Raw genomic sequence first — 12,327 nt, forward strand, 5'->3', positions numbered from 1 at the left:
GTCCCCCCATGGACCCAGCTTCTGGCTACCATTGGTCAGTCTGACCTGTGATGTCACCAGGTCAATAAAAGGATCAGCGGCCATTGTTCTTTCTCTTTTCTCTCGGAACTCTGCTAAAGTAGCAGACAGCTGCTGCTGTCTCCCACTCAGTGTGGCTGCTAACAGCAGACACACACCAGAACTGAACTCTCTGTCTAATCTAAAGCAGTGCTGCAAGGGCCTGCGTAAGATCCCTGCAACAAAGTTTAGTGCCATCGGATACTACACAAAGTCTGCCAGCTAACTTTAAGAAGCAACTAAAGAAGTTAGCGCTGAGCTAACTGTAAGGAGAACAACAGATGGAGCAACTGGCTTCCTCCGATCTGCTCCGATTGTAATACTGTACAGCAAGGGCTTTTCCCAGAACCAAAATTCTTTCCAGCTTTGCCCGTCTACAACAGACGGACCACCGGCTAACAAGGAGGACTTCAAAGCAACCTTTGTTCCCTCCATGGACTGGTAATGTAACTGGGCATTACATGGCTTCACATAGCTTAACAGTGTACTTGGCTAAGCACATGACTGTGTTACTTTTGTGAATGTATATGCATTGATTTGGTTCATTGAGTTTTATTGTTGTAATGTGTTTCCCCTGTTTTGGTAGCCACATGCTAAGTTGATGTTAGTTAACATTATGCTTCACACAGACAGAGTCTTTGCATGCTAGCTAACTCTCTTTTAACTGGGCACTATTATCCTACACCGATCACACACATACACTCCGTTTTTACTTTAAACATAGCCACACTCTTTATCAAACATGGCTCAGCCGCCATTTTGAATTACCTTTCTTTGTCTAATCCTGGCCGTTGCCATTTTGGATCCAAACGGCTTTTTTTATATCACACACACACCCTTTGTTCTGTAGTTTAGTGCATTTAGAGTTAGACTTCATATTGTGTGTTTTTGCTTTGTTTATCTTTTAATAAATGCGTATGTATAATTATGCTGGTTTCTTTAATGTTGCACAATTTCCCATAATTTGCCAATCTCTTCTATGTTGAACTCCAAATCCTTCAACCTACTAGCTATTAATGGAAATTTAGTTATAGTTATTATAATCCTATAATTACTAATCAGAGTTCCAAATTGATAGTTTAGTGTATTTTATGAGTTTGAATCAATTAATTTGGGAATCATTTTCCCTTATTTAAGGGTGGTCCCCCAAGTACTTTATTTATTAAAGTTATTATTTATGATTATCTTTGATAATAGCCATTCTGATAGCCATAATTAATTGAATGCACCTACACAATTTGGTGCCCCCTTCAACCATTGTAAATCCCAACAACAGATTAAAAAATTATGAGAACGGACCTCACTGAATGCAATACGACTGAGAACATGGATATTTACACTCAGACGGAGAAACTTGGACTAGAAGGGTGAATGAAAAATAATATTTGTGTAGCACATATGTTTTTTTTTTACTGCAAAGAAATAATTGCTAAATGGACATGCACACACACACACACACACACACACACACACACACACACAGTGCTGCCTTGTTACCACATACTGGGATCTGGTGTAGCTATCTAAGGGTTAGAGCCTGGGGACGAGGGAACATGAACGAAGAAGGAGGAAAAGAAGCTGTCAGCTGGTTCTGCATGGCTACACTTAAGTTGCATTGAGGCAAGGCTAGGCTGAGCAGCACCCACACACACTGGTCCTTACAAAGAAACACAAACTCACATACATTTCAGCATGACTCAGACATCAGAAAGAAATATTTCTAGCCACGGTGGTCATGTCATTAATATCCAGTGGTGACGGCTGAGTGACAGGAGCAGTGACCAAATACAGCATGTGAAAGGACACTCAGACTGACCCCTGGCCCGCCCAATAGCCTCTCTGGACACACAGGACAGGACAGGACACACATGCAAGAAACACACACCTCTGGCCCACTTTACATGCTCAGCTGAAAGTTGAGTGTTAACTCTGTGTCACTGTGTACAGCTCCAGATCACTTTCTGCCAAAGTGCTAGTCGACTCTGTGTGTGTGTGTGTGTGTGTGTGTGTGTGTGTGTGATGGATTAAAGTGAAGCATGGAGAGGCTTAATATAAGCAGAGAGTGTATGATGAGAGAGAGAAAGTGGAGAATAAGGGAGGAGGGAGGGATGAGGAAGGGATTGCAGATTTTGTCAGATGACCACAAAGGGAGTCGCGGGGGGATTGAGGAATGGAGGGAGATAAAAGAGGCCCTGCTGTGTGTCAACCCTCTTTCTTACAGCATGGAATAATGGAGGACGAGGCGGACGGAGAGATGGATTTGGAGGAAGGAGAGCAATGGATGACCCATGGATGGAGGTCACAGCAGGTCTGGACTCATTTTCCTGACCCGGTGTGAGGGCTCACACAGGGGTGCTGATCAATCCCTGGACCTGCTGAGGAACAGCTGACGGGCCACGCAGACACACACATGCACAGAGAGGGAGAGAGAGAGAAAGGGTTGGAAATGAACTGGCTCACCAGCTCAACCAGGATAATGGATTTTATAGTACAAACCACTCAATTTTCACTCAACAAAACAAACAAAAAAAGGATTGCAGAGAATATAGCTGAAAGTATTTCATCAGCTACATTATTAACTTCGGAGGTCAATAATAGAATATGACAATGCATTTTATTTATTTCATTACATGTATTTCTTTTTTGCACCAAAAAAGGTTTTTTTTTGTTTTGCTAATGTCAGTGAACTGATTCAATTAGCATTCATTACCAAGTCCACAGCAACAGGGAACCTGGAGAACGTTTTTAGCCTATGCACTGGAATGAATGGGGCGCCATCTTGGTACACAGTATCCAGTTCACTTGATATATCCATGTTCGCTACTGTAACTACTTATGCTTAATTCACATGGAGGTAGATCCAAACCTGGGAAAACATGTTTGCCTGTTGAATACAGTGCATCCCACTGTATACAGAAAATGTGAGTGCAGGTGATGGCTCACCCAGCCTTTGATCAGAATAGAGTGACCCATCAATCACATTGCTCACAGTGAGAATAAAAACACATTGAAAGCAGTCAGTGACAAATTCAAAGACCTTCATCCTCAGTCACCTGTCTTTGCATTCACATTCACGGGGCTGGCTGATATTAATTTGAAGCCTTTCACTTATCTGTCAGGCACATAGACAGTAATTTATATGCACAACATATGTCTTTATTACAATTGAGCTTACACATAAAATCAATACATGCATATATACAGTATATACTGTAGCTGCAGCACCTCGCCTGGAACAGGTAAACTGGGCCCCCCTCCTGGAGCCAGACCTGGGAGGGAAGCTTGCGAGGTAGCATCTGGTGCTCAGGCCTTGACACATGGGGCACAGGCACAGCCCGAAAGAACAACATGGAGACGCTGCCCTGTCAGCCCACCACCCACAGGCATAGTCATTGGGGTTGGGTGCATTGTAATCCTGCCAGCAGGCAAAAGCAGTGACGTAGGCGTGCTGACTCCTGGCATCGGTGACTGGTTCTAGGGACGTGGAATGCCACCTCTCTGGAGGGGAAGGAACCAGAGCTGGTGTGGGAGGTGGAGTGGTGGAGTGGTACCAATTAGATATAGTTGGGCTCACCTCTATGCACAGCACTGGGTCTGGAATCAAACACCTTGAGAGGAGCTGGCCTCATTCCTTTTTTGGAGTTGCCTAGGGTGAGAGGCTACTCACAAGCCCCCGACTGAGCGCCACTGGAGTTCTCCACGGAGAATGAGAGGGTCTTCTCTATGTGACTGTGTGTTGCTGAGAGGACGACTCTTTCGACGAGGACGACTGTTGTTTGTGCTTATTATTCATGTACTTGTGCTTTGACACTCAGGTAAAGAGAGGAGCAGAACTGTCAACTGATCACCACTTGGTGGTGAGTTGGCTCAGATGGCGGGGGAGGCTGCCAGACAGAGTTGGTAAACCAAAAAGTGTAGTGAGGGTGAACTGGGTACATCTGGTTGAAGGCCCTGTCCACGAGGTCTTCAACTCCCACCTCCGGAAGAATTTCTCATGCATCCCGGGGGATGTTGGGGACATAGAATCCAAGTGGGCCATGTTCAAAGCCTTCATTGTGGAGACATGTGGTCAGTGGACATGTGCCCAGACATGTGGTCAGAAGATCATCGGTGCCTGTCGTGGCATCAACCTAAGAATCCCCTGGTGGACACCAGTGGTGAGGGAGGCCGTTCCCTTGGTTGGCCCAGGGGGGAAGCACCCCTACCCTGAGGAAGCAGAGAGGTAGCGGGAGGCCAGAAAGGCTAAAACATTCATTGGGCAGTTTTAGTGACATCCTGCATCATCAGCACTATGGATCCATGTGGGGAAATCAAATTCTGGTGACTGACAAAAGGTCGTGCAGCACTTTAATAAAGCTTACAGTATGTGTATTTCTCTTCTCTGGTGTCACAAAAAGCTCAACAAGAAGTACAGTGGTGTGAAAAAGTGTTTGCCCCCTTCCTGATTTCTTTTTTTTTTTTTTGCATCTTTGTCATACTTTAATATTTAAATTTGTTTGATGATCTGAAACATTTGTCAAAGATAACACAAGTAAACACAAAATGCAGTTTTTAAATGAAGGTTGTTATTATTAAGGGAAAACAAAATCCAAACCTACATGGCCCTGTGTGAAATAGTGATTGCCCCCTAAACCTTAATAACTGGTTGGGCCACCCTTAGCAGCAACAACTGCAATCAAGCGTTTGCGATAACTTGCAATGAGTCTCTTTACAGCTCTCGTCAGTCCACAGTGTATTTTCCCAAAAGTCTTGGGGATCATTAAGAACTTGGGATCATCGTTTTCTGGCAAAAATGCGACAAGCCTTAATGGTTTTTTTTTTGCTCAGCAGTGGTTTTCATCTTGGAACTCTGCCATGCAGGCCATTTTTGCCCAGTCTCTTTCTGGTGGAGTCAAGAACACTGACCTTAACTGAGGCAAGTGAGGCCTGCAGTCCATTGGATGTTGTTGTGGGGTCTTTTCTGACCTCTTGGATGAGTCATCGCTGTGCTCTTGGGGTAATTTTGGTCAGCTGGTCACTCCTGGGAAGCTTCACCACTGTTCCATGTTTTCACCATTTGTGGATAATGGCTCTCACTGGTGTTCGTTGGAGTCCCAAAGCTTTAGAAATGGCTTTATAACCTTTTCCAGTCTGATAGATCTCAATGACTTTCTTTCGCATTTGTTCCTGAATTTCTTTGGATCTCAGCATGATGTCTAGCTTTTGAAGATCTTTTGGTCTACTTCACTTTGTCAGGCAGGTCCTATTTAAGTGATTTCTTGATGGAGAACAGGTGTGGCAGTAATCAGGCCTGGGTGTGGCTAGAGAAATTTAACTGAGGTGTGATAAACCACAGTTATGTTTTAATAGGAGGGGCAATCACTTTTTTACACAGGGCAATGTAGGTTTGGATTTTTTTCCCTTAATAATAACAACCTTCATTTAAAAACTGCATTTTCTGTTTACTTGTGTTACCTTTGACTAATATTTAATTTGTTTGATGATCTGAAACATTTAAGTGTGACAAACATGCAAAAAAATAAGAAATCAGGAAGGGGACAAACACTTTTTCACACCACTGTAATTGATCATGAGCCTTATTAGTTGAGACAACAACTGGACCTCATGTGTTAATCATAATCATGAAAGCATCTACCTTTTGTTCCTCATTAACATATAGGACCAAAAAAAGACCTTTCTTCATGGCCAGAATCTGCGACTTCTTCTTCTTCATGGTGGTGATCACATTGACCGTAAACACAGCACCCCCAGTTGGTTTTGTCTGGTGACAATTCCAATGACGTTTACTCAATTAAGATGGCTGCCTCCTCAACAATGTTGACTAAAAAGAAAGAAAGGCAGCATTACTTTGTGCAATTCTACTATGAACAGAAAGTAATTAAAAAGAAAAATATGGAGACGCAGTCTCAAGACAACAGTTTTAGCCACAAAATATAAACTACTAGTCCAATAATAATTACTCCATTTTAAGTCAAGTGAATATTAATGTATTGTTCATTTATCACTGGAAACTTTATTCTCCTTTTTTTCTCTCTTTCTTAGCTGTAATTTTTGCATGATAAGCTGACCTGCTGTGCACTAACTAAAAGTTACGCTAGCAGTTAATAGGAATCAATTAAATGAAAGTGTCTCTATTTTCCCTATAGTATCAAATCACATACCAACCTCCAACACATAAATATTCCATACACAACAGTGGAAACTTCCGGCAGGGCTCCTGCCCCCTTACCCCTGACACCCACCACCCCCTCCCTTCTGTCCTGTCAGCAACAGCCCCTCTTCAGAATGGATAGGCTTCATTTTTTGGTAGCCAAGCATGAATATCATGAGTGGCTATCATGCTGTTTCAACCGTGTGGAGGATGCCTTTTAAGGGGGGTTTAATTTCACAGTACATTAAGTCTTATACAATACAGGGCTTTTGGCAAACATTTTGTGAAATGACCCCCTCTGTGAACTATCATGAGCCACAGAGAAGACAGCTTACATAAAATAAAAAAGCTGAAATTTTTACTATCTACTCATGCAAATTTCTCTGTGTATATTTATGTCTTTTTTCTCATTTGATACATCATTGGTTCAATTTTTGACCACATAGCAAGTTTGCTTTTGTAATAAAAATGTTTAGTGTTTGCAGGCAGATTCTACACACACACACACACTCCTCATACATCCATCCATTTATCCATCCTACTCAGCTCTCCCTCTCCTGTTTTGTGAAGGGTGAGTGAAGGTTGCAGTGTGAATGTCAGAAGCCAGAGCTTGTTCTTCAGCATTCTTGAAGAAATGATTTTTACCTGTTGGACTCCTGACCTTCCCCTGAGGCTCTCATGCAATGCAGCAGCATAGCCTCATAGACTAAAAAATTGCCATCAAGAACTCCCATCCATTTTAAAATGCCTTCCTTTTCATTCATACCATCCTGCTTCCTGTTTTTGTTTTTGTCCAGATTTTGTAAACATGTTTGTAAAATTCAATATATATTTCCAGCACTCTGTGATCTGAGAAAAGTTCTCTTTTTTATTTTATTTTATTTATTTTTTTTTTTGGTGTTTGAAGGTGTTGTTGGTGCATTGTGGGAGCGCTGAGACATTGTTTATCAGAGGGTAAAGGGCCAAAGACGATACTGACACATCACTTCACAGATAACACACACACACACACACACACACACACACACACACACACACACACACACACACACACACTCCTATATCAGCCAAACACACAAATATAAATATGCACATACTTATACATAGAAGGAACACACACACACACACACTCAGTACATGTGCAAAGACACACAGAGGACCTGGTCCAAGATGTGGCTCTGGTCTCAGAAGGGGTTCAATACAGGTCTCCATGACAACACTGCAGAATTAGCACTGCCTCTGGGCTTGTTCACACTCTTCAATCACCTTCACACATACTCACACAAACAGACACACACCTGCACCTGACCACTGCATATTCAGCAGTGGTGTGTGTCTGTCCCTTTGATTCAGTAGGAGACTGGAGGCCCCTAGGGGCCCAACAGCGCTGAAGCCCGTGTACGACCTAACATCGAGTATGAGACAGGCTTTGACCGATATGGCTGTGAAAAGCTGAGACTGTTATTTTTCAATTCTAAGCTGCATATATGCTGTGGTACATAACTATTCTATATCATTGTCATACATGAATATGCAATTTAATCATTTGTATGCAAATATTATTAAAAACCTCTGAAACTGAAATTAAACCACATAGCTGTAATACTATCACAGATACTACAATTGTACAATATTAACAATGACATCCAATACATTTTACTTTTGACAAAAACAAATAAAGAAATAGTCAAAAATTCTATATACAGGGAAACTGAAGTAAACAAACCTTATTTGTCAGCAGTTCACAAATAAATAAAACATAAAAGGAAAAAAAAAAAAGGAAAAGGGAAACTCAAAACGGGTTATAAAACACATCATGCTTATATTGTTGTTGTGAATGAAGTCATCAACTATCCAGGTCTATAATATATCTATGTACACAGTATGAAAGGGATAAAAAAAAAAACAGGTGTATGTTCCACAATTCTAATGAATGATGTGGAGGCCATGATATGGAAAGCGAGACTGAGAGCCAGCAAGAGAGCAACTGAATTAATGTAGTTTTATTATGTTCCAGTGGAGAGGGACATAGTGGTGGCAAGGGGAGAAAAATTAAACTGTGTGTGTGTGTGTATGCAGGTATGGCAAGTGTAGGAGTGTGTGTAAACAGCTGTGGCAGGGTAAATGAAAGTGTTTACAGCAGTAACAAGCCATGTAAAGAACCCAGCAATGTCACAGTCACACACTCACCAAAACCATGGCTATACACATGTGTGTGCGTGCACACAGGATCAGAGGAGAGAGGAGTAATTCACACATGCATACATTAATTCATGCATGGTCATACATGTACAGTAGATACATACAAGAGCACTACCACCTTGTCCTCTCTGTGTTCCATTCACACAACATGTGTGAAGATGATACTATTTGAAGTATACTTTTGGTTCACACAGTGCAGATCACTTCTGATATCATATAAAAATAATATGATGTAGGCTGACTGATAAGAGATTCATTATAGAATTGAACAATATGAGAAAGGTTATGGGAAGCTGAAAATGACAGAAAACCAATGTAATATTTAGATTTAGACCCACAATACAGTGGTTTATGACAAAATATACAGTACTAGAATATCAAGTTTTAAAGCAGCAGCTGAAGCAGAAGTAGTAGAATTGACTTATTTTAAACTCCCATTGTGTGAATTTGATTGGTTCCAGTATCTCCAATATGAAGATTTGCAGCTTTTCTCAGTTTTATATCACAGTAAACTGAATATCTTTGTTTTGGACTGTTGGTCAGACAAAACAAGACATTTGAAGATGTCACTGGGAAATTGTGAAGGGTATTTTTCACTATTTTCATATTTTTTTATAAGCCAAACAATTAATCAAGTAATCATGAAAAAGGTAGATTAATAGATAATGGCAATAATCATTAGTTGCAGCCCTACAATTTAGAAAAAAAATGTATCATTTGAACTTTGGTTTGATAATGAAATGTCTTATGCTACAAAATGTCCCATAACACTGTACTCCATCATTAAGTCAGTTGATAGCTTATTGGGGTGGAGAGGGCTTTGGAGCTGTTTGAAGACTCCAGAGGGTTTTTTCCACACCAGGCAGAAATTCAGGCTGGAAGGGAGATTTGAAAGCCAGGAGTGTCTGCAGCTATCCTTGACTCATTAGCTGATCAAGAAGCAGTTAATACTAAATAAATATTTTGTGCAACAGATAAAATTGTACATAATGATAATACTCATTAGTTTAAATATAAGTGTTAAAATTGCTTATCGGATTGATTCTGGTATCCAGACTTCCAGCTTCAAGCTGAGAGGACAGAGTCTTTGTAGATGCAGAATAGTGAGGAATCACCTACCTCAGTTCACAATGAAGATGTTTGTATTGCAAGGCATCAAATCTTCTCTCTGTGCTGGAGCTGGGAAAGAATTTGAAGATAGTGACTGTCTGCCTCTCTGCTGCTGCAAAGCCCATGGAGTGCCCTCCCCTTCCTGAAATCCGGAACAGCTTTCCAATGGCAGCCCAGTTTAAACCCCCAATCTAGAGGAGAATGCGTTGCCTTTTCTAAGATGATGTGCTTGTGAATAATTAAAACAAAACTGCCAACAAGCGAGCACTGTTTATGCACACATTGGTTTGTGGCTTTATTAATTATACATCTACCATAACATATGAACACAGAGGAAGGCGATGAAGAGCCTTTGCTCAAAATGTTTTTTGGGACAGGAGCATCTGCATGTGAAGCAATAGTGTCATTCTAGCAGAATGATAAAACAAGATAATGCTTTAGTATTACAGTAAGTGTTTCTGAGCCTTAACTAAGAGCTCATGAGTCATACCTAGCACAATTTCACAAAATGTTGTAAACTAAATGAAATTGGCAAACATCAGCAGAGCATCACAAGACCATTATGCACAGATTTAGCTATTTATACGACCAATAATATCATTAGTTGATCATAAGTGCATCTGTAAACCATCAGGGGCAGTGATATTTCAGTCATCATCATCATCAAACATCAGAATGCTAATCAATAACGATTTAATTAATAGCACTGATTTGGAAATGCTTTTACAAAGTGTTTCACAATAGAGGTGCAAATAAAGGCACATAACCACTAAGAAATGTAATGATATCAAATGAAAAAAATGCAAAATCAGACTGAAATAAAATAATAAAAGTGATAAAGATGGTGGTTCGGAGGTTAGTGTCCTTTAGACCTGGCGTGTATTGAGCCTTCTTTCAACATTCATAGTTAGTATTAAGTGTTGATAACAAACAAAGCACTTACTAGAACTGAAGGAGAATTCTGGCACTTATTAAAGGACATGAGAGTGTGAGATATGTTGGAATAAAAACACAAATGCAGATCAACTCCATAACAAAATGCATGAATTTACTGCTCGGTTGAAAGTACTCCTACTCATTCATGTTAAAGGAATCACTTAAGTTAAAGGGACAGTTCACCCCCAAATCAAAAATATATAAATATAATATTTTTCCTCTTACCAATAGTGGTATTTATCCATCTAGGAACTATTTTCTTTCTAACGATAGTTCCTACATGAAACTGCTCACAACAAGGTCTGTGGATTATCTTGAGTAACCGGGTCATGATTTCTCTTTTTTTTGCACTTTTAGCACCACAAGACATGTGCCATATTATTATTATAATATATATATACAGTATATAACTCGGCAACTCACACCAAAACAATCTAGATGGATAAATAGCATTACATGACTTTTCCCTTTATGTCCAAAAATTGAAAACAGAAAATGATCCCAGCAGAATTTGGTTGATATAGAATGTTATAATATATTTTCAAGGAATATTAATAATGATATAGGTAGAGGATTATTGCTTTATATTCATAAATCATTAGCAGTTAAAGAAGTTGTAACAGTGGCAGTGGAATATTTTTGATTAAATGGAATTATCACAAGTTTCTGATGGTGGGTTCAAGTCTGACAGCGGTATAGAGACTAACAAAGATAATCTTTTGGCTCTAATAGAGGAAATATCAACTGTAAAGTACTCACAGAAATTAATTATGGGTGATTTTAAGTTACCACATATAATTTGGAATTTAATCAATGCAAAGGGGAATAATCTTACATCATTAGATAATAGGTTTCTAGACTGTATTCAGAATGCATTGTGGTTTCCACATGTACAAGAACCGACAAGGTGGTGAGGTACCATGCGTTGGATCTTGTAGTTACAAATGAGGAAAACATTATAGATGATATTCAGTATTTAAGCCCTTTAGGTAAAAGTGATCATTGTGTCTTGTTGTTTAGGGTCATTTGTTATAAAAAAAAAATCTTGAGAAATTACAACATGGCAAAATTTGAGGAAGCACGTAGGGAATTGGAAATCTTTGACTGGACACAATACCTATCTAATTATGATGTTGACAACAACTGGAGACTAATTAAAGCTAAGTTGAAAAAAGTAGAGGACATGTTTGTACCAATCAGTAAACTCTAGCCTCAGAATAAAACACATAATTTCCCCTTGGACGGTATTACAAAAAGGAAAATTAAATAAAAAAATAATCTTGCGAGAAAGGAAATAAGAAGTAAAAATGGGAGTATCATAGACTTAGAAACGCTGTGAGAATGAGAACACAATATTTAAAAAAGACATATGAAGAAGACTTAGCAACACAATCTAAACAGAAACCAAAGGTTATCTGGATTTATATAAATAAGAGGACAAAAATTAATCAGTAGGAGACATATATATGAATAAGAATAATTCTAACTCCCCAAAAACAGATACTCAAAAAGCAGAAATATTGTCAGAATACTTCTGCAGTGTATTTGTGAAAGAAGGGTAGGGTATATACCTGAATTGCCAATATTGGAAGTACTGAAACAATAACTTTTTATTATAACTTCTAAGGATACAAAACAGCTTCTACAAAATATTAACATCTATAAATCACCAGGGCCAGTTGCAATACATCCTAGGATTTTAAAGGAATTGGCTTGTGTGACTGCCGAACCTCCAACAATATAATATAATCAATCGTTAGAAGAATCAGTTTTACCCTGTGAATGGAAAGAGGCACACATTAGTGCAATTTTCATGAAAGGAAACAAATCCTCAGCAGGAAACTACAGGCCAGTTAGTCTGACGTCTGTAG

The 12,327-nt window shown here is 39.6% G+C and overlaps 1 protein-coding gene across 8 annotated transcripts in view; it reads right to left on the minus strand.

Annotated features, from left to right (window-relative positions):
* rbfox3a (RNA binding fox-1 homolog 3a) overlaps positions 1-12,327 on the minus strand; it is an 869,263-nt gene that overhangs the window by 822,159 nt on the left and 34,777 nt on the right. The window contains exon 2 of one of the 8 annotated variants that reach the window (XM_044178306.1): positions 9,530-9,589. The exons of the other annotated variants lie outside the window; for them this stretch is intronic. The gene's annotated coding sequence lies outside the window, so the exon portion shown is untranslated. The remainder of the gene's footprint in view (positions 1-9,529; positions 9,590-12,327) is intronic. 8 annotated transcript variants of the gene reach the window in all.

The sequence above is a fragment of the Siniperca chuatsi genome, linkage group LG20, assembly GCF_020085105.1.
Source record: "Siniperca chuatsi isolate FFG_IHB_CAS linkage group LG20, ASM2008510v1, whole genome shotgun sequence".
NCBI lineage: Eukaryota > Metazoa > Chordata > Actinopteri > Centrarchiformes > Sinipercidae > Siniperca > Siniperca chuatsi.